Source organism: Ornithorhynchus anatinus, chromosome 5, assembly GCF_004115215.2.
Source record: "Ornithorhynchus anatinus isolate Pmale09 chromosome 5, mOrnAna1.pri.v4, whole genome shotgun sequence".
Lineage (NCBI taxonomy): Eukaryota > Metazoa > Chordata > Mammalia > Monotremata > Ornithorhynchidae > Ornithorhynchus > Ornithorhynchus anatinus.
Window position 1 is genome coordinate 85,827,512 of NC_041732.1, and position 27,635 is coordinate 85,855,146.

The following is a 27,635-nucleotide window of genomic DNA, read 5'->3' on the forward strand; positions in this document are numbered from 1 at the left end:
GATGTGAGGAAAAATACAAAGTGAAATGCGGATATTCCCAGAAAAGTGAAGAGAAGCCATTCCATCTAGTTTTCTGAAATGTCAAATGTCAGAAACACCACAGGAAGCTGATTAAAAAAAATAATAAAAATGGCAAAGTAGGTGAGGCTAGATTTGGACACATTTCAGAATTCACCGCTAGTCACTTTACTCTGCCTTTCTCTTCATTGTTTGTACAGTGAACCTGTGAAATGCTCAGATTTGATGGATAAATGCATACAATCTCTGCCCACTCCTTGTGTGTGGATGATTGCTAAATCTATTATTCATGGTGACTGAATGCATGGCTGCAGTGTGCCCGTGTATATCTCTAATTGCCAAAAAAAAAAAAATTGAATTGAAAATAAGAGCTCATTATTTATTTCCCTTATCCTCAGTAATAAAAGTTAACCAAATATCACATATATTTAAACAGCCAAATGCCAGCAAACTGTAATGATATGAAAGGCGAAGAGAAACAAAAATACTACATGGGCCCCAAAGACCTCCCTTTCTGTCTTCTGAAAGGAATGAAAATCTTAAAATTGAAATAGGCAAATCTTCTTAGAAATTAGGGTAAGTACTATATATGGAAAAACCGAGGTAGACAAGGAGTAATATCATTATTATTACTATTAAGAATGATGTTAAAAATAATGCTGATAATAATAATATCCATTCATTCATTCAATCATATTTATTAGGCACTTACTATGTACAGAGCACTTTACCAATCTCTTAGAAATTCCAATACAGCAATGAAGAGAAACAATCCCTGCCCACATTGGGTTTACAGTCTAGAGGTGGGGAGACAGACATCAAAACAAATAAACAGGCATCAATATAAATAAATATAATTACAGATATATACCTATATACGTAAGTGCTGTGGGCTGGGAGAGGGAGAGAAGAGCAAGGGAGCAAGTCGAGGTAACGCGGAAGGGAGAAGGAGCTGAGGAAAAGGGGGCTCAGGCTGGGAAGACCTCATGGAGGAGGTTGCCTTCAGTAGGGTTTTGAAGCGGGAGGAAGGTGATTGTTTGGCAGATCTAAGGAGGGAGGGTATTCCAGGCCAGGGGTTGGACATGGGCCAGGGGTCAGTGGCAAGACAGGCAAGGTGGAGGCATAGTGAGAAGGTTAGCAGCAGAGGAGCAGATTGTGCAGACTGGGATGGAGAATTAGAGAAAGGAGGTGAGGTAGGAAAGGGCAAGGTGATGGAGAGCTTTGAAGCTAATAATAAGGAGTTTTGGTTTGATACAGAGACTGATAGACAACCACAGGAGATTTTTGAGGAGTGGGATGACATGTTCTGAATGTTTCTGGAGAAAGATAATCCAGGTAGTGGAGTGAAGTATGGACTGAATAGAGAAGCAACATTTCCTAGTGGAAAGAGCACAGGCCTGAGAGTCAGAGAACCTGGGTTCTAATCCCAAATCTGCCACTTGTCCGTTATGAGACCTCGGACAAGTCACGTAACTCATCTGTGCCACAGTTATTTCACGTGCAAAATGGGAAATAAGATTGGTGGGACCTTCATGTGGGACATGAACTCTGTCCAACCTGATTATGTTCTATCTATTACAGCTTTTAGTACAATGCCTGGCACATAGTGCTTAAAAATGCCATAGAAAATAATTATAATATTGGCTGGGCACCTACATTGCACATATAAATTGTGCAATAAATTGAAAAGAGACCCTAACCCCATCGTGGTTGCCATGGTCAGGTAAACACATAAAAATGGCTATCAAATATCCAAACAACCAAATAATTAGTAATTACGGTACTTGCAAAGCACTTATATGTCAAGCACTGTTTTAAACAATGGGGTAAATACAAATTAATCAGGATGGACAAAGTCCCTGTCCCATATGAGGCTCACAGTCCAAGTAGTTGGGTGTAGGATTGAATCCCCATTTTACAGATGAAGTAACTGAGCAACAGAGAAGTGAAGTGACTTGCTCAAGGGCACACAGCAGACACATGGCAGAGCGGCATTAGAACCCAGGTCCTTCTGGCTCCCAGCCCTGTTGTGCTCTACCCACTAGACCACACCGCTACTAGTGGAAAGATCATGGGATGGGGAGTCGACAGACTCACGCTTGCCACTCTACTACTATAGCAGTCAATCAACCAATCTTATTTATTGAGCACTTACTGCGTTCGGAGCGTTTCAGAGAGTATGATATAACAGATTTTATAAACTTGTTCCCTGCCCACAACAAGTTCTCATCAGTCAGTGATGCAATCTTATTTATTGAGTGCTTACTGTGGGCAGAATACTGTACAAAATGCTTGAGAGACTTCAGTACAACAATAAACCCATTCCCTGCCCACACTGAGCTTATAGTCTAGAGGAGGAGACATATATTAATATGCACAGTGTATAGAGAATGGACCTGAGAGTCAGAAGGTCATGGTTTCTAATCCTGGCTTTGCTACTTGTCTGCTGTGACCTTGGGCAAGTCATTTCACTTCTTTGTGCCTCAGTTGCCACATCTATAAAATGGGGCTTGAGACTTTGAGCCCCACGTAGGACAGGGACTGTGTCCAACCCAATTTGCTTGCTCACCCCAGTGCTTAGTTCAGTGCCTGACACATAGTAATTGCTTAATAAATACCAAAATTATTATTATTATATAAATAAATTACAGATATGTGCATAAGTGTTGTGTGGCTCGGAGAGGGGGTGAATAAAGGGAGCAAGTCAGGGTGATTCAGAAGGCATTAGAAGAAAAGGAAAAGAGTGTTTAGTCAGGGAAGGCCACTTGGCAGAGATGTGCCTTTGACAGGAGTTTGAAGTGGGGGAGAGTAACTGTCTGTTGGATATGAAGAGGGAGGGTGTTTCAGGTCAGAGGCAGGAAGTGGGTGAGAGTTTGGCAGAGAGAGGGACGAGAGTGAAGTAGAGTGAAAAGGTTACCACTGGCATTACCTGTCCTGTCTCTAAGGCTCAGTTTTCATCATTTATTTGAGATTACATAGATTGCGAGTCCTGGGAGGGTCAGGGACTGTGTCCAGTCTCCTAACCTTGAATCTCTTCTAGCAGTGAGCATCTAATAAACACTCAATACATGTCATTATAATTACATAACACTCTCTTCCACAGCCCAGTCCCAGATTAGCAAAGCTCTTGACATTCTACTTCAAAGGTTCTATTCTTCCTTCAATGGGGTCAGCTCCTAAGAGGTGGGTCTGAAAGCCCCAAACCCCAATAGACAGGTCTTAGTGGCCAGAGACTAAAACCTCTCTCTCTGTTTCACTCCCCATTATGTTGGTATTTGTTAAGTGCTTACTATGTGCAGAGCACTGTTCTAAGTGCTGGGGTAGATACAGGGCAATCAGGTTGTCCCACGTGAGGCTCACAGTTAATCCCCATTTTACAGATGAGGTAACTGAGGCACAGAGAAGTTAAGTGACTTGCCCACAGTCACACAGCTGACAAGGGGCAGAGCCGGGAGTCGAACTCATGACCTCTGACTCCAAAGCCCAGGTTCTTTCCACTGAACTACTCTAGCAGAGGGTATCAAGAGTAAACTGACCAAATTACTTTCCTAGAAAACTTCTTGGCATCCATGAGACCATTTAATGGCACTGCCATTTCAAAGTCTAACCTGGGACTTCCATTCCCAAAGCCCCAGAATACTATGGACCTTGAAGTGAGCAGGGACCGAATACATTCCAAGCCTGGTACATAACACAAAGCATTTGAAAAGAGCATAAATGAGTAGACTGATTGACTTCTTTTGAATGGCCCCTGTTCCAGGATGTTTGGATGTTTTCTAACAAACACTAGGGGCAATCCACACAATTTGGGGCATTCCTTACAAATTTAGGACATGTCCAAACAGTCATCATCTTCCCGCTCAAACCCTGTTCTCCCCATTACTCTCCCGTCACTGTAGACAGCACCCCCATCCTTTCTGTCTCTCAAGCCCATAAGCTCGGCATTATCCTCAGCTCATCTCTCTCAATCAACCCATTTATTCAATTTGTCACTAAATCCTTCACAACCTTCACATCACTAAAATCATCCCTTGCCTCTTCATGCAAACTGCTTCCATGTTAATCCAAGCACTTACCTTATCCCGCTTTTTGCTTCATCTTCCTTGTTGACCTCCTTGCCTCGCCCCACTCCAGTCCATACTCTACTCTGCTGCCCAGATCATTTTTCTATAGAAATGTTCAGTCCACATTTTCTCATGCCTCAAGAACTTACAGTGGTTTCCCATCCACCTCTGCATCAAATAGAAGCTCCTTACCATCAACCTTAAAGCACTCAATCATCCTTCGCCCTCCTACCTTACATCACTACTTTCCTTTTACACTCAACCCACAGAGTTTGCTCTTTTAACGTTAACCTATTCACTGGATCTTGATCCTGTCTATCTCACCTTTGTTCCATCAACCACATCCTGCTTCTGGCCTGGAATGCCTTTCCCTTTCATTTCCAACAGACAGTCACTTACCTCACCTTCAAAGCCTTAATGAAAGCACATTTCCTCCAAGAGGCCACCCCTGACTAGGCCCTCATTTCCTCTTCCACTCCCTTCTGTGACCCCTGCACATGGATTTGCACTCTTTACTCAACCCCTCCCTCAGCTCCATAGCACCTGTGTACCTACCCATAGTTTATTTATATTATTGTCTCTCTCTCTCCCTCTAGACTGTAAGCTTGTTGCGGGCAGGGAATGTTTCTACCAACTTTAGTATATTGTACTCTCCTAAGTGCTTAGTTCAGTGCTCTGACAGATTGCTTAAGGACTATTCCCTCCAGTAATGATGGGTGTCTTTTGCTGTTACAGTTACTGTTGCTTTATTACTCTGCTCTATTTCCCACCTTATGTTCTCCATTTTCTTATCAGTCTCTCCCTTCTTCCCCCATTTTAGACACTGACAACTCCTTGAGGCCAGAAACGATGTCTGGCATTATAGCCTTAGCCCTTCCAGCAGCACTCATGGAGTGATCAGCACTCATCAGAGTGACTCAGTGGTATTTCTTGAATGCTTACTGTGTACTATGAGCAAAGCACTGTACTATGCCCTTGGGAGAGTAGGCCTGCCCTCAATGAGCTTACAGACTAGAAAGGGAGACAGACATTAATATAAACAAGTAATGTGCAGATGTATGCATAAGTTCTGTGAGGCTGAGGGTGGATGAATAAATTAATCAGTGATATTTATTGAGCACTTACTATGTGCAGAGCACTGTTCTAAGCGCTTGAGAGTACAGTGTAAGAGAGTTGGCAGACATATTCCCTGCCCACAGTGAGCTCACAGACTAGAAGGGGAGAGATATATTGATGTAAATACATAATTTAAAGATGGCATAAGTGCTGCGGGGGCTGAGGGTGGAGTGAATAGCAAATGTCCAAAGTAAGAGTAAAAGTAAGTTTAATAATAATAAAGGATTAATCAGACTCTGATTCAGCTTCTATTTAGTCTGTACTTGTTCAGACGTAGTGTGAGCCGAACTGATGAGGACTCTAATTCTTATTTCTCATGCCCCAACCTCTCTCCCGGTGCCTGATTGTTGATAATTCTAGTGCTTATTAGCTTCTCCTCAGTGATGGAGAGAGAGAAAAAAGAATGGCAGTAAGAGTCTCAGTGAATGGATTATTCTGCTGCTCATTAAGAGCCTTGATGGAACTGAGACAAGGAAGAGGTTGAAACAAATGGTGGAAGGGGATTTTGGATTTCTGTTTACATTAATCAAATCGCTCCCCCTCTGCTAGCATAAATAATTGAACGTTTGTTAGACTGTAATGAGAATAAATTAAAGGCCTTACTGTGAACATCCTCTACTTGCTAGGGCTGGAACAAACCTACCCAAATATATGGTCTAAGGCATCCAGGCTGATGATTGGAAACTCTGAAGTTCATTTTCATCATCACACTATACCATTTTTTTAAATTCTACTTTTGAGGAAAAATAATTTTACATTTACCAAATTGAAACACCAGTGGAGATTGCCTAGGTCAGGATTACCACATCAGAGGTTAAATGTTCTAAGTTTCACTGTTAATGCATTTCTTTAGGGAGGAAAAAAACAAACACGCAGTGAAATGCTTTCACTTCCTTTGCCAGCAAAGTCGGTTCTTCCTGAAGCTAAGACAAAGACATGGTAATTCTGTCCTCAGATCTGTAGAAGTGAGCCACTGTGAGTGATAAAACTACACTCATGGTCCAAACACAACCAGACTAGTATATCTAAAGGAGCAAAAGAAACCAGTATGTCTTGTTGGAGTAACTGTGGGTAAAGAGCATAACTGGGAGTCACTGGACTATGTATGCTTTGACCACAGTTTTGTGGAGATGAGTGCTTTCCCTACCCCTTTAAAAAGCACACACATACACAAACACAGATGCAGAGCTCCCCCCCTCCACCACACACACAAACCCCAACCAAACACACATATATACTTAAACTAACCAATCAATCAATCACTAAAATTTATTGGGAGCTTACTGTGTGCAGAACACTGAGCTAAGTGCTTGGGGGAGTGCAATACAACAAATTTGTTGATAGATACAATCCCTACTCTCAAAGACCTGACAAACACCAAAGCACACTCACATACAGCTTATAGATTCTACTTGCTGTTCTAAATTCCTGATTCTGTCTCAGTCAGTAAATCATATTTACTGAGCACTTTCTGAGTGCAGAGTCTTGTACTAAGAACTTGGGAGAGTACAATATGACAATGAAGCAGATATATTCTCTGCCCACGATGAGCTTTACAGGCTAGAGGGAAATTAATCAAGCAATCTATCAATGGTATTTCTTGAGTGCTCACTGCAGGCTGAGCACCGTACTAACAAAAGAGTTGGCGGACACATTCCCGACCCACAAGAAGCTTACATCCTAGATGGGGAGATGGACTTTAAAATAGATTATGGACATAATAATGTTGGTATTTGTTAAGCGTTTACTATGTGCAGAGCACTGTTCTAAGCGCTGGGGGAGACACGGGGGAATCAGGTTGTCCCACATGGGGCTCACAGTCTTAATCCCCATTTTACAGATGGGGTAACTGAGGCCCAGAGAAGTTAAGTGACTTGCCCACAGTCACACAGCTGACAAGTGGCAGAGCTGTGCTGGGGTGGAAGGGTGAGGTGAATATCAAGAATGGAAAGGGGACAGATTCAAGTGAGTAGACGATACAGAAGGGGGAGGGAATAGTAAATGTTCAATATGATTGACTCACTGACTATATGCCAAGCACTGTACTAAGTGCTGAGATAGACACAAGATGATCAGGTCCCACATTGGGCTCTCAGACTAACTCGAAGGGAGCACAGGTGCTTAATCCCCATTTTGCAGATGAGGGAACTGAGGCACAGGGAAGTTGAGCGACTTGCCCAAAGATCCACAGCAGGTAAGTGGTGGAGAGGGAATTAGAACCCAGGTCCTCTGTCTCCCAGGTCCATACTCTAACAATTAGGCCATGTTGCTTCTAACCCAGTATTCTGCACAAAGTAGGTGCTCCAAAAATAGTAGTGATCTACAGTTCACCTCTAGATTGTAAGCTCACTGTGGGCAGGGAATGTGTCTGTTTATTGTTTTATTGTACTATACCAAGTGCTTAGTAGAGTGCTCTGCGCACAGTAAGTGCTCAATAAATATGATTGAATTAAATGAATGAATGAATGACTGATTGATTGACTAGGTGAAGCACCCTCCATTTTCCAGGCAGAATCATTCCCATGCCACCCCCCATCCCAGGGCACTGCCCACCCAGCCTACCAAGGGATTAAATCGATGCAGCACGAGCAGTTATCAGTGTCAATACATTAGCTTAGCAGCCCTTTCTCAAACAGGTTCAATTTTTTTAGCTCATTTCTAATCCCTCCAGCCTTGCCTTTATTTTAGTCATTGGTTTCTTAAAGAGTAGGCACTCAGTAAATTCAGTAATAATAATAATTGTGGTATTTGTTAAGTGCTTACCATGTGCAAGGCACTGTACTAAGCGCTGGGGTAAATATGAGCAATTTGAGTTGGGGCTCACAGTCACATGGGGCTCACAGTCTTAACCCCCATTTTACAGATGAGGCAACTGAGGCACAGAGGAGTGAAGTGACTTGCCCAAGGTCACACAGCAGACAACTGGTGGAGCTAGGATTAGAACCCAGGACCTTCTGACTCCCAGCCCTGTGCTCTATCCAAGCCCTCAATAGATACGATTGACTGATTGCTTTACCTTAGACTGTAAGCTCATTTGGGACAGGGAATGTGTCTATTTATTGTTGTATCATCCTCTCCCAAACTCTGAGGAGAGTGTTCTGCACACTGGAAGGACTCAGTAAATATGACTGAACAAATGAATGCATGAATAAACCCAGGTCCTTCTGGCTCCCAGGCCGGGGCTCTATCCATAGGCCACGTTCATCGATTGATTTTGTCTTGATGGGGGTGCTGAAGAAATGGGGATTTCTGTTGCCTATTCAAAAGATTGGTTGGAAAGCTTCAGGTATCTAGGCTGAGACCACACAATGTTTTTCTGTAGAAGCCTCCTTCTTGATCCGGAGTGTGGTGAGGGGCAAATGCTGCCCAAGGTCACTCGTGGACCTGTATTCCTCCGACCCTCCCTTACCATTGCCAAACTGAGGGCTTCAAAAGCAGCCAGCCAGTCAGTATCTATTGAACACTTTCTGTGTGCAGAGCCCTGTTCTAAGCGCTTGGGAGAGTACACTGTGACAATAAACAGACACAATCCCTGCCCACAATGAGCTTACAGTCTAGAGTCAGTCAGTTTGTCACTCATATTTATTGAGCGCTTGGATAGAGAAGGTCCTGGGTTCTAATGCCGGCTCCCAGATTTGTCAGTTGTGTGACCTTGATCGAGTTACTTCACTTCTCTGTTTCTCGGTGACCTCATCCATAAAATGGGGATTGAGACTGTAAGCCCCATATGGGACAGGGACTGTGTGCAACCCGATTTGCTTGTATTTATCCCAGCACTTAAGTACAGTACCTTGCATATCGTCAGCGCTTAACAAATGCTATAATTATTATTATTATTATTATTTCCTGTGTGAGGTGCGTTGTATGAAGCGCTTGGAAGAGTACAATATAATAATAAACAGACACATTCCCTGCCCACAACGAGCTTATGGTCGACTGCTCTGCAGGCCCACAGAGGTGCAGGGAGCCACAGGACCGATGTGCAAAAGATGCCAGTTCTGAAATGAAGCTCACCTGTCAAAGGAGCCAAGGACCAGGTTCATGGTCGGGGAACAAGCATGAGCCCAGAACTCGGGCTACCCCACCTTCTGCTCTAACTGTCTGCTCGGAATCTCCCTCCCTAAACTCTCCTGCCTCCTTCAGACCCGCTCATCAGCTTCTTCACTGAAATTGATTGGGACATAAATATGGGTGGCTTATCGGATGTAACCTCTCCTATGAAACACAGCAAATCATTCAGATTGCTACCTTAGTGTTAGAATGAAAATTCCTGACGAGCAGGGGTTGCATCTTTCTCTTGCTCTCTAATAACATTTATTAAGGGGCCATGGATGTGTGAGGACTTGACTTGATTACTTTTCAATTATTATGGGCAAGAGCGGCTGGTTAGTAAATTTCCCAGCATCATTTTGCAAGATGCTCCTTGTAACGTCACAGGACATTTATATTAAGGGTGAATTTATCTTAGAAAAATATGACTGGATGAATTCCAAACAACACAACAGAGCTTTTGAGCTGTATAGCCAGGCACTTTGCACTGGGAACTATTTTATTTGTAGATGGAGATCAATTCAATTTCTCTCTTCGCTTGATCACTTTGTTCATAGCTTGGAGTTGAAGTCCTACTTTAACTTCAGATTGACATTTTACCAATTCCTCTCCCTTCTCGTCATGCCGCAACTTTTATAAACATTGTGTAGATGCCCAGTCTGACAGATTCACAACGGCACTATTCATGTCTAGAGAGGAGTAAATCCCATTTTTCCAGAGTTCATTTATCCAAAAATTATTTCTCCCTAGCAGGATACTTCTATGATCAACACCATCTCTGCTCTTGGGGGGAAGGCCTGAATCATTTAACTCTACTGAATTCAACCCAAGTGCTTAGTACAGTACTCTACTCGGGTGCTCAATAAATGCTACTGATTGTTCGATTGAGTTGTATCACAGGCCCAGTAAAGGTGATGCTGATCTGGAGATGAGTTTCTTTAAATTTTGCTATCCTATGTCATTTAGTTCTCCAGTTTGCATCCTCTTATATCAGAATGGGTCAAGGATAAAGAACTCTATGGGAATGTTAGCAATGATCTCTTTAGGGAATAAAAAAAAGAATTGTGGTGATGATAAGTAAGAAAGAACTTGTTTGTTTAGAAAAAAGCAATGAACATCAGTCTTTTCTTATTTTGTCATTTAATTCCTAAAAGAAACACACTGGACTGCCAACATCACTCCTATCCTCAACTCCAGGTTAAGAGCAATGGAGGTTTAAAAGAAATTGATTCCACAGGAGAATGCTGAAAGCAATGCGCTCACAGAGGCAGGAGAGCAATATTTGAAGTAGAATTATTAATGTCTGCTCCTGAATGATATATCATCTCCGTTAAATGGAAAATGACATGAGCAGAAGGTTAGCCGTCCAAATTAATGAGTCAGCATTAGATGGTATTTTCCGAGTTTATGTTCCATCATCGAATTGTCAACATTTGATTCAGAGGTCTGGACACTCTCCTTGTTCAATTGCTTTTCGGGAAAGAACTTAGACTGTCCCAGGAGATGACAGTGAACGATCATGTTTAACCAAACTAAAGGATGAGTTCAAGGAAGAGAAGTGATTTTGGAAGGGAATCTACCAGCAGGTCCTAGGGACCTTTTTCTTTCGTCAAGAAGCATTTCCTCATTTCCATCTGAACGATGTTATACCCCACTTGAACTATACGGAGTATCAGGAAATCTCCATATGTCAGAGAGAATGTCAGAAAAAATTTGAAGCATTGGCAGAAAATAATAATTGTGCTACTGTACTGAGCACCGGGGTAGATGCAAGAAAATTGGGTTGGGCACAGTCTCTGTCCCACAGAAGGCTCACTGTCTTAATTCCCATTTTACAGAAGAGGTAACCGAGGATCAGAGAAGTTAAATAACTTGCCTGAGTGGTTGATTTTTAAGGATCAGGCTCTTATCACTAGGGGTATTTTCTGGGGGGTGGCAGGGGTTGTGTCATTTTATTTTGGGTTGGTTTTTTTTTACCTTGTTTTGGGCTTTGTAGGCAAGAAAAAATATTTCAAATCTATTGATATTATTTATCTACTAGATAGTAAACTCCTTGAGAACAGGATCAGGTACTCTCCCAAGCACTTAGTACAGTGTTCTGCTCACAGCAAGTGCTCATGGGAAACAGCATGGCATAATGGAAAGAGAATGGGCCTGGGAGTCAGAGGACCTGGATTCTAATCCTGGTTCTACCACCTGTCTGCTATGGGACCTTGGGCAAATCACTTCACTTCTCTGTGCTTCAGTCACCTCTTATGAAAATTGGGGATTATGACAGTGAGCCCCATGAGGGACATGGTCTGTGTCCAACTTCATTATCTTGTATCTACCGCAGTACCTAGCACACAGTAAGCACTTAGCATGTTATTAAAAAAATACCAGTCATTGATATTGAACCCTGTGTGCTGAGCATTGTACTAAACACTTGAGCGAGTACAATACAGTAGAGTGGGTGGACACGATCCCTGCCGTCCAGGTGCTTTCAGTGTTGAAAAGCATCTACTTTCTGACTTTTCTGTGCTGTATCACATAGGAGAGAGAAGGTAGTTTGGGTTTCAATGTACATTTCCCTATTCCACTTGAGGAGTCAGTGGTAAGTCAGGACAAATGTTTAGATAAGAGAATCTGCAAGATTAAAAAGTTTTGGAGTCCAGTTAGGTATTAGGCTTTCTGGCTATCTGGCCACGTGGGACGTCTTCTTAAGAATGCTGTTCGAAGAAAGGCTTAGTTTTGGCTAGGATTTTCCATGCGACCAGTGCTACACTTTTTCATCTAGTTATGAGTCTGTATAAATGTCACTGTTGAAAAGGAGATGGACAGATTGGGTAAATGTCTCATATTCTGAGAGAAGCGAGATTAATCTTGGATACACATGGTTTTGTAGCCTTTGCAAATTAGTTTATAGAATCATGGCAGGCATACTATTATCCTGACACATGGAGCAATTTTTACATTACACCTTGAAAATAGTAGTAATGATAATAATCGTGATATTTGTTAAGTGCTTACTATGTTCTAAGGCTTGTGCTGAGCTCTGGGATAGATCTGGAATAATCAGATCAGAAACAGTGTCTGTCTCATAGGGCACTCACAGACTAAGGAGGAAGGAAAATAGGTATATAATTCCCATTTTAGAGATGATGAAACTGAGACCCTGAGAAGCTAAATGACTTGTTCCAGCTCACAGAGCAGGCATATGTTGGAGTTAGAATTGGAACTCTGGTCTACTGACCCCAGACCCATGCTTTTTCCAATAAACTACACTGCTTCATCAAAAGGCATCCTACTGGCTAAACAAAATTTCTTCAAGTTCCCCAAGCTGCCTAAACATGGAGGACTGCTTAAAGATAGGAGACTCTCGTTAACTTGGCATGGGACTTCTGACACTTCATATGATGCAATAATAGTAATAATTAATCATTGTGATATTTGTTAGGCACTTATTATGTACCAAGCACTGTACTATGATCTAGGGTAGATATAGATTGGACACAGTCCCTGCCTGGAACTTACAGTCTAAGTAGGAGAAAGAATAGGCATTAAATCCCCATTTTACAGAGGAGGAAACTGAATCACAGATGAGGGAAGTGACTTGCCCAAGTTCATGCAACAGGCAAGCTGTGGAACCAGGATTAGAAATCTGGTCCTCTGCTTCCCAGGCTCTGGCTCTTTCTGCTAGACCACGCTACTTCTTTTTCTTCTATGATGAGCAGTGTGTCTTAGTGGATAAAGCATGGGCCTGGGAGTCAGAAGGACCTGGTTTCTAATCTCTGCTTCACCACTTGTGTGCTGAGTGACCTTGGGAAAGTCACTTAACTTCTCTGTGTCTCAGTTACCTGAAGTGTAAATGGAGGAATGAAGACTGTGATCATCATGTGGGACAGGGACTGTATCCGATCCAATTGGCCTGTATCCAACCCAGTGCTTAGTACAGTACCTGGAACATATTAAGCTCTTGTTAAAAACCACAATTATTATTATTATTCTAAGTAGACAATAAGAAAAGAGACCCACGGTAACAAAGCACAGTGACAAATGGAGAGCTCTCAAACTCCAGATAATGGTTGCGAAACTCATAGTCCCTCGGATAAGTGTCTGCTGTGTTCAATCTCCCTTAATGAACTGATTTATAATAATAATTTTGGTATTTGTTAGGTGCTTACTATGTGCCAGGCACTGTACTAAGACCTGGGATGGATACAAACAAATCAGGTGGACACAGTCCCTATCCCATGTGACTGAAGTATCTGAGGTCCAGAGAAGTGAAGTGATTTGCCCAAGGTCACACAGCAGGCCAGTGGCTAATCTGGGATTAGAACCCATGACCTTATGACTCACAGGCCCGTGCTCTACCTACTATACCATGCTGAGTCTTTCTTGTCTATGAATGGGGTTGAGCTCTCGGGTTTGCTAAGGAGATGGAATTAGGGGGTCTCAGGCCTGAACAAGGTTCATCTCCAAATGATTACCAGTGACTCTATTTTTCATTGTTAGAGGCCATTTTGGATCCACATCAGTCAGTCAATCATATATTGAAGTGCTGTGTGCAGAGCACTGTTCTAAGTCTTGGGAGACTACAATAGTTAACAGGATAACATTCCCTGCCTACAACGAGCTTTCAGTGTAGAGGGGGAGACAGACATTAATATCAGTACATAAATAAATTACAGTTATGCCTATGAGTGCTGTGGGGCTGAGGGAGGGGGTGAATAAAGGGGGAAAATGCAATAAAAACAAGAAAAATAACTACATGAATAGATTATCAATTAAACTGAAATATCACTGTATTTTATGTCTGGATAAACCTAGTCCAATAAATATAAAAAAAAATAAAAGGGAGAGGAAAGAAAGTCTTATCTGAGGGATGAAGCAGAGAAATTAAAGGGAGGAAAAAATAAAAGCAATCAGGCTAGATAAATGAGAATAGAAAAAGGGCTGGAAAAAGATGTCAGCATTTGGTGGGTTGCCTGGAGTTGTAAAATTCCACAGAACCATTCTTTTTTTGTGACACTATCTTTTTCTAGATTGCTGAAGTCAAAATACATGAGGTACCAGTTGACTTATCTGGCATTTTCTTAACTTGGATCAGCAACACATAGTAGCTGTCCTTTGGGTTTGAAGATGATGCCACTGATTTTTATCACGGTGTGCGAATGCAGCTATAAAAGACTAATGCGTGTCCAACATTATCATCCTTCCTGTAAAAACTGCCTCTGGCCACACCACTGCATTGATTACCTCCTGTGACTGGTCCTGTTTTCATTTCTTCGTTGTTGTCTCACGATTCATTCATTCATTCATTCAATAGTATTTATTGAGCGCTTACTATGTGCAGAGCACTGTACTAAGCGCTTGGGATGAACAAGTCGGCAACAGATAGAGACAGTCCCTGCCGTTTGACGGGCTTACAGTCTAATCGGGGGAGACGGACAGACAAGAACAATGGCACTAAACAGCGTCAAGGGGAAGAACATCTCGTAAAAACAATGGCAACTAAACAGAATCAAGGCAATGTACAATTCATTAACAAAATAAATAGGGTAACGAAAATATATACAGTTGAGCGGACGGGTACAGTGCTGTGGGGATGGGAAGGGAGAGGTGGAGGAGCAGAGGGAAAAGGGGAAAATGAGGCTTTAGCTGCGGAGAGGTAAAGGGGGGATGGCAGAGGGAGTAGAGGGGGAAGAGGAGCTCAGTCTGGGAAGGCCTCTTGGAGGAGGTGATTTTTAAGTAAGGTTTTGAAGAGGGAAAGAGAATCAGTTTGGCGGAGGTGAGGAGGGAGGGCGTTCCAGGACCGCGGGAGGACGTGACCCAGGGGTCGACGGCGGGATAGGCGAGAACGAGGGACGGCGAGGAGGTGGGCGGCAGAGGAGCGGAGCGTGCGGGGTGGGCGGTAGAAAGAGAGAAGGGAGGAGAGGTAGGAAGGGGCAAGGTGATGGAGAGCCTTGAAGCCTAGAGTGAGGAGTTTTTGTTTGGAGCGGAGGTCGATAGGCAACCACTGGAGTTGTTTAAGAAGGGGAGTGACATGCCCAGATCGTTTCTGCAGGAAGATGAGCCGGGCAGCGGAGTGAAGAATAGACCGGAGCGGGGCGAGAGAGGAGGAAGGGAGGTCAGAGAGAAGGCTGACACAGTAGTCTAGCCGGGATATAACGAGAGCCCGTAATAGTAAGGTAGCCGTTTGGGTGGAGAGGAAAGGGCGGATCTTGGCGATATTGTAGAGGTGAAACCGGCAGGTCTTGGTAACGGATAGGATGTGTGGGGTGAACCAGAGGGACGAGTCAAGGATGACACCGAGATTGCGGGCCTGCGGGACGGGAAGGATGGTCGTGCCATCCACGGTGATGGAGAAGTCTGGGAGCGGACCGGGCTTGGGAGGGAAGATGAGGAGCTCAGTCTTGCTCATGTTGAGTTTTAGGTGGCGGGCCGACATCCAGGTGGAGACGTCCCGGAGGCGGGAGGAGATGCGAGCCTGAAGGGAGGGGGAGAGGACAGGGGCGGAGATGTAGATCTGCGTGTCATCTGCGTAGAGATGGTAGTCAAAGCCGTGAGAGCGGATGAGTTCACCGAGGGAGTGAGTGTAAATGGAGAACAGAAGAGGGCCAAGAACTGACCCTTGAGGAACTCCAACAGTTAAAGGATGGGAGGGGGAGGAGGCTCCAGCGTAGGAGACCGAGAATGATCGGCCAGAGAGGTAAGAGGAGAACCAGGAGAGGACAGAGTCCGTGAAGCCAAGGTGAGATAAGGTATGGAGGAGGAGGGGATGGTCGACAGTGTCAAAGGCAGCAGAGAGGTCAAGGAGGATCAGAATGGAGTAGGAGCCTTTGGATTTGGCAAGAAGGAGGAAATGGGTGACCTTAGAGAGAGCAGTCTCGGTAGAGTGGAGGGGACGGAAGCCAGATTGGAGGGGGTCTAGGAGAGAATGGGAGTTAAGGAATTCTAGGCATCGATTGTAGACGACTCGTTCTAAGATTTTGGAAAGGAAGGGTAGTAGGGAGATAGGACAATAACTGGAGGGGGAAGTGGGGTCAAGAGCGGGTTTTTTTAGGATGGGGGAGACGTGGGCGTGCTTGAAGGCAGAGGGGAAGGAGCCCTTGGGGATTGAGTGGTTAAAAATAGAAGTTAAGGAAGGGAGGAGGGCAGGGGCGATGGTTTTAAGAAGGTGAGAGGGAATGGGGTCCGAGGCGCAGGTGGAGGGGGTGGCACTTGCGAGGAGGGAGGAGATCTCCTCTGAGGATACTGCAGGGAAGGATGGGAAAGTAGGGGAGGGGGTTGTTGGGGGGGGAGGGGAGAGGCGGAGGGGTGACTTTGGGGAGCTCAGACCTGATCGTGTTGATTTTCGTGAGGAAATAGATGGGGGAGGGGGAGGAACAGGGGGCCTAAGGAGAGAGTTAAAGGTCCGGAACAATCGGCGGGGGTCCTGCCACGCCTCTCCTCTGGGATACTCCTCTGGGATGACATCGTCATCCTATTTCTGATTACTGTGCACTATACTGACCTGTCTTCTGTAGCTCTTCTGCTCCCGTCCACTGCTCTGCCATGCCATTTGTGGTTTTGCTTCATGGTATCTTTAATAATCATGGCATTTGTTAAGTGCTTACTAGGTGTCACTCTTCTAAGGGCTAGAGTAAGTACAAGTTGATCAGGTCAGATGCCATCCATGTCTCACATGGAGCTTACAGTCAATCAATAAATCAGTGGTATTCACTGAGTGTTTACTGTGAGCAGAGCTAAGTCCTAAGCACTTAGGAGAGTTCAATGTAAGAGAGCTGATAAACATGTTCCCTTCCCACAATGAGTTTACAGTCTAGTCTAAGTAGGAGGGAGTAAGACTTAATCTCCATTTTACAGATAAGGTAACTGAGACACAGAGAAGTGACTTGCATAAAGTCACCCAACAGACATGTGGCAGAGTCGGGATTGGATTCCAGGTCCTCTGACTCCCAGGAACAGGCTCTTCCCGCTCTGCTTGTGTCATCACCCCATTTCATCATCATCATCATAATAATGGTGGTATTTGTTAAGCACTTACTATGTGCCAAGCACTGTTCTAAGATCTGGGGGAGATAAAAGGTAATCGGGTTGTCTCACATAGGGCTCACAGGCTTAATCCCCATTTTATAGATGAGGTAATAATAATTATGGTATTTGTTAAGCGCTTACTATGTGCAGAGCACTGTTCTAAGTGCTGGGATAGATACAGGGTAATCAGATTGTCCCACGTGGGCCTCACACTTTTTAATCCCCATTTTTACAGATGAGGTAACTGAGGCACAGAGAAGTGAAGTGACTTGCCCAAGGTCACACAGCAGACAAGTGGCGGAGCTGGGATTAGAACCCATGACCTCTGACTCCCAAGCCCATGCTCTTTTCACTAAGCCATGCTGCTTCTCTTATTGAGTAATTGTTAGTGGGTCTTATTGTCCATTTTCCCCAGTGAAAGTGTATGGAAATCATTGCTTGATGCCAGTGTCTGATCAATTGACATAGAGTAAGCACTTAACAAATATAATAATAAATAAGTAATAATAATAATAACCATCCCATCAGGGAAAGGGGCAACTTTTAATATGAGAGGTTCAAAAGCATGAACTGACAGTGTTATTCCTGCTGAAGCAATGTTTTTGCTTCGACATCCTTGAATTTTCAAGGTCACCAGCAAGGGGGCTGATATTTGGTCTCTGAAGGAATATATACAATAGAAACAGGTCTTTTACCTGTAAATCTGAACAGTCTGTACTTGAGGCAACAACAGGCTATCCAAATTATTTCCACAACAGCTAGTTTTCCCTACCCTTTTACCCTACAAAGGAAAGTTAAAAATCTAGCATATCAAATTCCTTGGGGAAAATGTCCCATCTGCATTATGTTCCTTTTGATTAGTGACATTTTTAAAAGATTGGTATGATTTAATTTTTTAATTGTGTTTCAGATTTTGCCTGAAGCGGTATGTACATTATAGTCCAGCCTATGCAAAAAAAAAAAAATCACTGAACATTTTTTAATGGCTTTGTAGACGTTCAAGTGAGTGATGCAGCTACACTTGAGGAACACATTAGAGGCAGCGGATCCTTTGAGACTCTTCAAAAAAGAATAAAGTAACTTCAAATTTCTGTCAGACCTTGGTACCCAGGAAGCTGTCGCTGATTTCTAGAATCAGTCCTTCTCTCTCACAAGCCCCGAGAGACTTCTCTGTCCTGACTTTTCAGGAAAAACAAGCAAAGTTTTCATTTGAGAGAGAAACACACTGCCTTTTAAGAACATCTAGACACCTGTATCCCTTCATGGGTTGAAAAAGCTGAAACTCTTTAATTTCCCTCTCGTTTGGGAATTTTGAAAACATCAGGAAGCTTTTCATGATGGTTATTGGATTAGGGAGGGAGAAAACTGCAGCCATAGCATGGTAATAGATTACAGAAATCGTGTTCAAAAACCGATGTAAATAGGAAGGATTGTTTCGGGCAAAGGGATTAGAATAATTATTCCCTCTAATTCAATTTGAATTCTCAAAGGATTTCTGCTTGGAGCGCTGTTAATCAAAACATCTGAAGCAAAGAATGTGCTTTCATCCCTCCATTTGCCTCAATGGCATCTCTGCTTTCCGAGAATCAAAATCTCAGCTCTTGGACTCCTCTGGGGTCCCAGGATTAGATTCTGGATATTTGGTTAAGATTTCAAAGGAGGGTGGAGATCATTCTCATACAACACATTATCTTCAATGTCCCTTCAACCACTGTGATTAAATGTGACTTTCAGCAGGGTGCTGAAATAGTCAGCAGAAATGTCCCGTTATAAATTTTTCATTGTTTTGGAGATGGGTTATTTTATTTCTTTCTCCAGCCTTCTCCCTACCATATGGAGCACTTATATTCACGAGGGAAGGGAGCCAGCCTCGTGCAAATCTTTCCTGCTATCAAAAAGCTGACAGAATGACTTTTTCTCTCTGGAAGAATATGCCTTCATGTGTACACGATGGAAAGGTTCCAGTAGTCAGCACAAACTACCTCACAGACTGCTCAGTTGTATTTTTTTTTTTATGTAACAGTATGAAAGTTAAGTAGCACAGCCTCAAAGAATTGTAATTCTCTAAAAATAAAGCTTCCAGGCACCACCTGTAGTACAGAGTCCAGTGTTTTTGACTAGGAGGCCTGATAAATTAACCTGAATATCAAGCACAAATCCCTCAAATTACAGAAATAACACTATGCATTACACCATGCCTACCAGCAAATGTGATAATTAAAGATAAAGAAGAGCAGCATCTCACTACTATCTAGAAATAATACTTCATTCTTATCTAGAGGGGAGCATCCAGGAAGAATACCAAGTACCAGCTAAATAAGGCATACTGGCTTCATTCCAAATGAAGTTGTTTCATTAGGCCAATTGTCACGGGAAATAATGTTGTTTGTATTAATGTCTGTCTTCCCCTACTCTCAGGATTGTATCGGGGGAGTTTCCAGGACTCTACCAGTCTCACCTATGGGAGGGAGAGTCAAGCTGCCCATTCCACGCCTAGCTTGGACAGTGGCTAGCGAGTGGAAGGCAATCTGCTACAAGTCAAAACTCTCCTGTTCTGGGCATTAGCAGCAGAAGAGAGAGTTGAGGGCAGAGACTCACTTTTACTGCATGGAAGAAAGCAATGGTAAGTCATTTTCACACTTTTACCAAGAAAACTCTATGGATACACTACCAGAACAAGTGCAGTTGGAAGTGGGACATGCTGGGAGAGATGTTTCCATGGAGTCGCTATGTGACGGAAACAACTCAAGAGCATAAGACAAGAGTGTCTTCCCCTCTAGGCTGTAAACTCACTGTGGTCAGGGAATTTGTCTATTTTTATAATGCACTCTTCCAAGAGCTTAGTACAGTATTCCACACACAGAAAGCACCCAGTAAATATGGCTGACTGATAATGTTCAAGGTACTTGTGTGAGCATGTTTATCAACTCTGGTTTGAAACTGGTCAGTACTTCACAGCCCTACTGACACTTCAAGTTCTTGGCAAAAGGAGGATTCCGGGCCAGCACTGCAGAACTATGAGTGGCACTATATTTCACAATGGTGTATTTCATTTTTTTTAATGATAATAATAATAATGGTAATTTTGGTATTTGTTAATCGCTTACTATATGACAAGCACTTTACTAAGCACTACGGTAGGTACACGCTATTCAAGTAGAGGACAGTCGCTGTTCCACACGGGGTTCACAATCTTAATCCCCATTTTACAGATGAGGTAACTGAGGAACAGAGAAGTTATGTGACTTGACCAAGGTCACAAAGCAAACAAGTGGCAGAGCCAGGATTAGAACCCAGGTTCTTCTGCTTCTCAGGTCAGTGCTCTATCCATGAGGCCCCGCAGCCTCTCTCCTGGTTTTTATAGGACTAGGATGAAAATCTTGCTGTTTTTGGAAAAATTAAATTTCTAGTTCACCTCTATGCACCACGTTCACAAGAGGTTGGACTCATGCTTTCCAGGTAACTCTAGGAAAATACAACTAAGGTCAAATTCAGGTCAGGGACAGTGGAGTGAGGACAGGTCCTGAGAAGCAAAAGGTTTTGGAAACAGAATCGAAGGGAATGCAGGATAGATCAGAATAATTCAAGGGCCATTGTTTCGTGAAGCACTAACTCCTTGAAATTGGATATAAAATATAATGATAAACATATCTCCAGAGATTTGGCTCGATGTCACAATGGACCACTTTCTGGTATGGTTTTCTATTTGATCATCCTCTGATGGATGAGTCGTGTGGTTCGATGGATAGTACACATACTTAAACTGAGGCAAAGAGAAGTGAAGTGATTTGCTCAAGATCAGTCGGCAGATAATTGGTGGAGCTGGGATTAGAACCCAGATCCCGACTCCCAGGCCCGTGCTCTTTCCACTAGGCCATGCTGCTTCCTTGTGGTTTTCCTCCCCGTGGACCCGGAGATAAGAGACGATGTCAGGATTTCTAGAAAACCAATAGAGGATTTCTGGATTCACTTACAGCACTAAACTCTGTCATCTTCCTCTTTGGCTCAAATCTCAGCAGAAATGTTTGTGAAAGTGTGCAACTGTGCCTTGGGAGACAAGGGGATCCTCATTCTCAAATTTCCCATGACCTTTAAACTTCCTAAATAATGATAACAGTACCAGTTAATAATCATAATAATAATAATGGTGGCATTTGTTAAGTGCTTACCATCTGCAAAGCACTGTTCTAAGCATTGGGGGAGATAAAAGGTGATCGGGTTGTCCTTCGTGGGGCTTACAGACTTCATCCCCATTTTACAGATGAGGTAACTGAGGCCCAGAGAAGTGAAGTGACTTGCCCAAAGTCACGCAGCTGACAAGTGGCAGAGCGGGATTAGAACCCATGACCCCTGAATCCCAAGACCGGGCTCTTTCCACTGAGCCACACTGCTTCTCAGTGCTTACTATAAGAGAGGTACTGTTCTAAATGCTGGGGTGGATATAAGCTAATCAGATTGGACACAGTCCCTGTCCCACATGGGGCTCACAGTCTTCAACTCCACTTTACACGAGGCAAGTGAGGCACAGAGAAGTGAAGTGACTTTCCCAAAGTGACACAGCAGACATGTGGTGGAGCCAAGATTTAGAACCCAGGTCCTTCTGACTCCCGGACCCAGGCTCTATTAATGAGGCCATGCTTCTTCTCAATGTTTTCACACTTCATCACCCCAACCAATTACCTCCTAAACAATTAATTAATATTTATTGAATGCTTAATATTTATTGAGAGTGTACCATATAAAAAAGAGCACGGGCTTGGGAATCAGAGGTCGTGAGTGCTAATCCCGGCTCTGCCACTTGTCATCTGTGTGACTTTGGGCAAGTCACAACTTCTCTGTGTCTCAATTACTTCATCTGTAAAATGGGGATTAAAGACTATGAGCCCCACGTGGGCTTACCTTGTATCTACCTCAGTGCTTAAAACAGTCCTTGGTACCTAGTAAGTGCTTAACAAATTCTATCATTATTATTATTATTACATAGTCCCTTCCCACAATGAGCTGACTGTCTAGAGGATTTCCTCCTACCAATCTCCTGATTTCAATCAGTATCATTTATTGAGCAACTATTTTGTGCAGAATAGTGTACCAAGTGGTTGGAAGAGTTAAAGAGAGGCAACACTCTCTGCCGTTGAAGAGCTTACAATTTGATGGGTGCAACAGAGCCAACATGATTTTTAATGAATTCTATCATCATACTTAAACTCTGGAATGTTCCAGTAATGCTGCATTATAGAAATTGCCATGGCGGGGCAATTCTACTTTCCAACAGATGTGCATACCCTGCTTGGCCGTGGTGTTAAAAAACAGTGGCGGTACTTTTTTAAGCACTTATTTTGTGCCTAGAACTGTACTAAGCGCTGGGGTAGATAGAGTACAAGCACTTTGGACACAGTTCCTGTCCCATATGGGGCTCATATTCTAAGTGGGGGGGAGAAGAGACTTTGAATCCCTATTTGACAAATGAGGAAACTGAGGCACAGAAAAGTTAAGGGACTTGCCCAAGCCCACATAGTAGGCAACTGCTGGATTAGGTCTCCTGACTCCCAGGTCTAGGTTCTTTCTGATGATGCTTCTCAAGAGGCTCAGCCCAGCAGCATCGCTGCTGAGGACGCACAGAGGTTACCTGCTTCTCAGCCATGGGCAGCACCCTTAATCATAGAGAAGCAGCATGGCTCAGTGGAAAGAGCATGGGCTTGGGAGTCAGAGGTCATGGGTTCAAATCCCGGTTCTGCCACTTGTCAGCTGTGTGACTGTGGGCAAGTCACAACTTCTCTGTGCCTCAGTTACCTCATCCGTAAAATGATGTGGGGTAACCTGATTAGCCTGTTAATAATAATAACGTTGGTATTTGTTAAGTGCTTACTATGTGCAGAGCACTGTTCTAAGCACTGGGGTAGATACAGGGGAATGAGGTTGTCTCACATGAGGCTCACAGTCTTCATCCCCATTTTACAGATGAGGGAACTGAGGCACAGAGAAGTGAAGTGACTTGCCCACAGTCACACAGCTGACAAGGGGCAGAGTCGGGATTCGAACCCATGACCTCTGACTCCCAAGCCCGGGCTCTTTCCACTGAGCCATGCTGCTTCTCTAGCCCAGTGCTTAGAACAGAGCTTTGCACATAGTAAGTGCTTAACAAATACCAACATTATTATTAATCCCAGAAAGAAGTATAAGTTGCTCACAAGGGAGAAGGGAGTGGATGACAAGGAACAAACAGCATCTTGACTCGTCTTATGCTGTCCAGTCACCTCTGGCCCATAGTGACCCCATAGACACATCTCTCCCAGAACTCCCCACATCCATCTGCAATCGTTCTGGTAGCGAATCCATAGAGTTTTCTTGGTAAAAATATGGAAGTCGGTTACCGTTACCGTCTGCCATACAATAAACCTGTGTCTTCACCCTCGATTCTCTCCCATGCCTCTGCTGCCCCAGCACAGATGAGTTCTGACTTATAGCAGATTGTTTTTCACACCTTTATACTCCGTTGCTTCCTCGTACCTGACTTTCATTTCAGTGCCAGTTTCCCCCGCTAGAGTGGAAACTCCTCGAGGTCAGAGACTGTGTCTTTTAATGCTACAGGACTCTCCCGAGTGCTTAGTCCATTGCTCTTCACACAGTAGGTGCTCAGTAAGCACTATTGAGTGGTTTATTGATTGACTGTGGAGAACCTTCAGTGCCTTTGGAAAATGAGCTGGTTCTTGATTTTCAGTTCACTGAAAATTTGCCTCAGATAGCATGGGGTCAAGCATACAAATAAACACGACTTTAGGTACTAAAGTTGTTAGGTCCATTAAAGATTTACCTAGAGATGGTTCACAATACTGTGTGTGACCAGCACAATTGAGTTAATGCATATGCTCATATGCACTCATTCATTCAGTTGCATTTATTGAGCACTTATTGTGTGCAGAGCACTGTATTAAGCGCTTGGGAGAGTACAATAATAATAATAATAATAATGTTAAGCGCTTACTATGTGCAGAGCACTGGTCTAAGTGCTCGGGTAGATAGAGGGTAATCAGGTTGTCCCACGTGAGGCTCACAGTCTTAATCCCCATTTTACAGATGAGGTACCTGAGGCACGGAGAAGTTAAGTGACTTGCCCACAGTCACACAGCTGACAAGTGGCAGAGCTGGGATTCGAACCCATGACCTCTGACTCCCAAGCCGGAGCTCTTTCCAGTGAGCCACGCTGCTTCAGTACAAAAATTAACAGACATATTTCCTGCCTACAATGAGTAGAGTCTTCAGGAAATAATGGGAACTGGAGGCAAATAAGAAGCATGGCCTAGCGGAAAGAGGCGAGGACTTGGAATCAGAGGACCTGGGTGCTAATCCCGGATCTTGCTTGCTGTGTGATCTTGGCCAAGTCACTTAACATCTCTGTGCTTCTGTTTCTTCAACGGTAAAATGGGATTCAATACCTGTTCTCCCTCCTATTTAGTCCTTGCAGGAGAGGGACTGTGCCCGACCTAATTGACCTGTACCTACCCCAGCGCTCAGAACAGTGTTTGTCACATAGTAAGCGTTTAAATACCATTAGACAAAGAATAAGAGATCCCAAGAAACCAACAAGTAACCAATCATAATAATTCATTTCAATATCAAATTATAGCCTTTCTATGTTCCCAGGAGGGGCCAGTTCTCTTTAATTATCTTTGGTGTCTGTCTGACATTATTATTATTATTACTATGATATTTGTTAAATGCTTACTATGCGTCAAGCACAGGTTTAAGAGCTGGGGTAGATAATGGATTAATAATGAGTTAATCAGGTTGGGACAGTCTCTGTCCCACATGGGCTTCACAGTGTAAGTAGAAGGGAGAACAGGGAGGTAATCTCATTTTACAGATACGGAAATTTAGTCACAGAGATGTTAAGTGATTTGGCCCGAGTTACACAGCAAGTAATTAGAGAAGCAGCGTGGCTCAGTGGAAAGAGCCCGGGTTTGGGAGTCAGAGTTCATGGGTTCGAATCCCAGCTCTGCCACTTGTCAGCTGTGTGACTGTGGGCAAGTCACTTCACTTCTCTGTGCCTCAGTTCCCTCATCTGTAAAATGGGGATCAACTGTGAGTCTCATGTGGGACAACCTGATTACCTTGTAATCTACCCCAGCGCTTAGGACAGTGCTCTGCACATAGTAAGCGCTTAACAAATACCAACATTATTAATTGATGGAGCTTGGATTAGAACTCAGGTCCTCTGAACCCCTAGGCCAGTGCTGATATCCTGTTATCAGTATTCAGGTCTTCCCAGGATACTGCACAGGAAGGGGTCTCTTCCGAGTCAGAAGGTCATGGTTTCTAATCCCAGCTCCTCCAGTAGTCTGCTTTATGACCTTGGGCAAGTCACATCACTTCTCTGGGGCTCAGTTACCTTACCTGTAAAATGGGGATTGAGACCGTGAGCTTCCACGTAGGAGAGGGGCTTTGTACAGCCTGATTACCTTGCATCTACCCCAGCGCTTAGTACAGTGCCTGGCACATAGCAAGCAGTGGAAAGAGAAGGGGCTTCTAATCCCGTCTCTGCCACTTGTCAGCTGCGTGACTTTGGGCAAAGTCACTTAACTTCTCTGCACCTCAGCTACTTCATAAGTAAAAAGGGGATTGAGACTGTGAGCCCTACTTGGGACAACCTGATTACCTTGTATCTACCCCAGTGCTTAGAGCAGTGCTTGGCACATAGTAAGCATTTAACAAATATCATCATCATCATCATCATCATCAAAAACCACAATTATTGTTCACCGTTTAGTACGGTGCGCACTCAACAAATTCCACAAATATTATTTAGTGCTTAGCACAGTACCTGGCACATAGTAGGTGCTTTACAAATGCCATAACTATTAAATCAGTTTCTTTCCCAAGAACGACTTCAACTGGTTAAGTTGAATCCATCGATCTGTGCCCTCCATGCCATAATTTAGTTGGCCAAGTTCACAAGGAGACTGCATTTGTCGATAATATAGAAGGATCTGTCCAACTCAGGCTGCGTAAGTGTCTCTTTTAGAGCAAACATCCTCCCCACCCTCCTCAAAGCTCCTGCTCATGCGTATGCTTACTGAAATATTGAGCTAGCAGTTTCTAACAATTCCAGCTTCTCCATCCCTAGTTGATACAACTCTTTTACCAAGTGGGTAGGATTTGCAGCCTATTCTTGTGGGTATTGCCTCGTTTAAAAGCCCTGGATTCCACATTTCCTACCCAGTCGTAGCCCCCAAACCAGGTGGCAGCTGTTGTTCTAAACTGGTGTCCTCAAGACCGACAGGCATATTTTTATAGCACTTTTCATCCTTTCCTTCTGACTTCTGAACAATTGTATCCAGGCTCTGCTACCCTTCTGACTGGGGATCATTCATGACAGATATACCTGATGTGAATTCTAAAGTCAGGGAGAATATCCACATCTACTGTTCCTGAGGACAGACTGTGAGTGTTGTGCTACTTTCTACCACTATGTTTATCAAGGGGATTTTTTTTCCCTTTCTCCGCAACGTTTACTGATTTTTTTTCTAACCGAAACAAATTATTTTGTCATCTCTCTCTGCAGCCGGGTAAGATTTGTTCAGGCTGAGATGGTTGATGTGGAGAAAGAAGAGGAAAGGAGTGTGAAAGACAAAACTGGGTCTTGCAGTCCCTCTGCTAAGTCATCAACCACCTAGGCATTTGGTTTTCCCACAGTTCCCTTTGCGCAGACCTTAACATCTGTTTCAAATCCAGGGTGTTGACAGACCACAGCGAAGTGGTAGTGATACTCAGGCAAAGAAGCCTGAAAAATAAATAAGGATAATAATGGTACTTGTTAAGTGCTTACTGTATGCCAAGCACTGCTCTAAATGCTGGGATAGATACCAATTGGACACAGTCCCTGTCCCACATGGAGCTCAAACTCTTAATCCCCATTTTACAGACGAGCTAACTGAGGCCCAGAGAAGTGAAGTGACTTGCCCAAGGTCACACAACAGACAAGTGTCAGAGCCAGAATTAGAATCCAGGTCCTTCTGACCCCCAGGCCCCTGGTCTATCCACTAAGGAGTGACCTTTCTAGGTTGGATATCCTTTCACGGCCCATGTGAGGAGGAATTCCATTTTCAAGTTTGCTACCCATTGTGAATTGGAACGGATATGCTACAAACAGAGGACCAGAGGCAAGGCTCCACATTGTTCAGTAGCCATTGCCACGGCAAGCTAAAGCTGCTCACTGGGAACAGCGTGGGACTCACATCTCTCATGTGAGTCCCAGAGACTCATGTCTCTGGGTCTGGGAAACAAAGACCGAGTTTGGTGCGTCCTCCCTGAATCCTGGATAATCCATTAATCAGTGGTATTAAGGCACTGTACTAAGCGCTTGGGGAAGAA

The 27,635-nt window shown here is 43.7% G+C and overlaps 1 protein-coding gene across 1 annotated transcript in view; it reads right to left on the reverse strand.

Annotated features, from left to right (window-relative positions):
* Positions 1-27,635, reverse strand: part of CCDC102B (coiled-coil domain containing 102B) — a 448,125-nt gene that overhangs the window by 361,475 nt on the left and 59,015 nt on the right. The window lies entirely within an intron of this gene.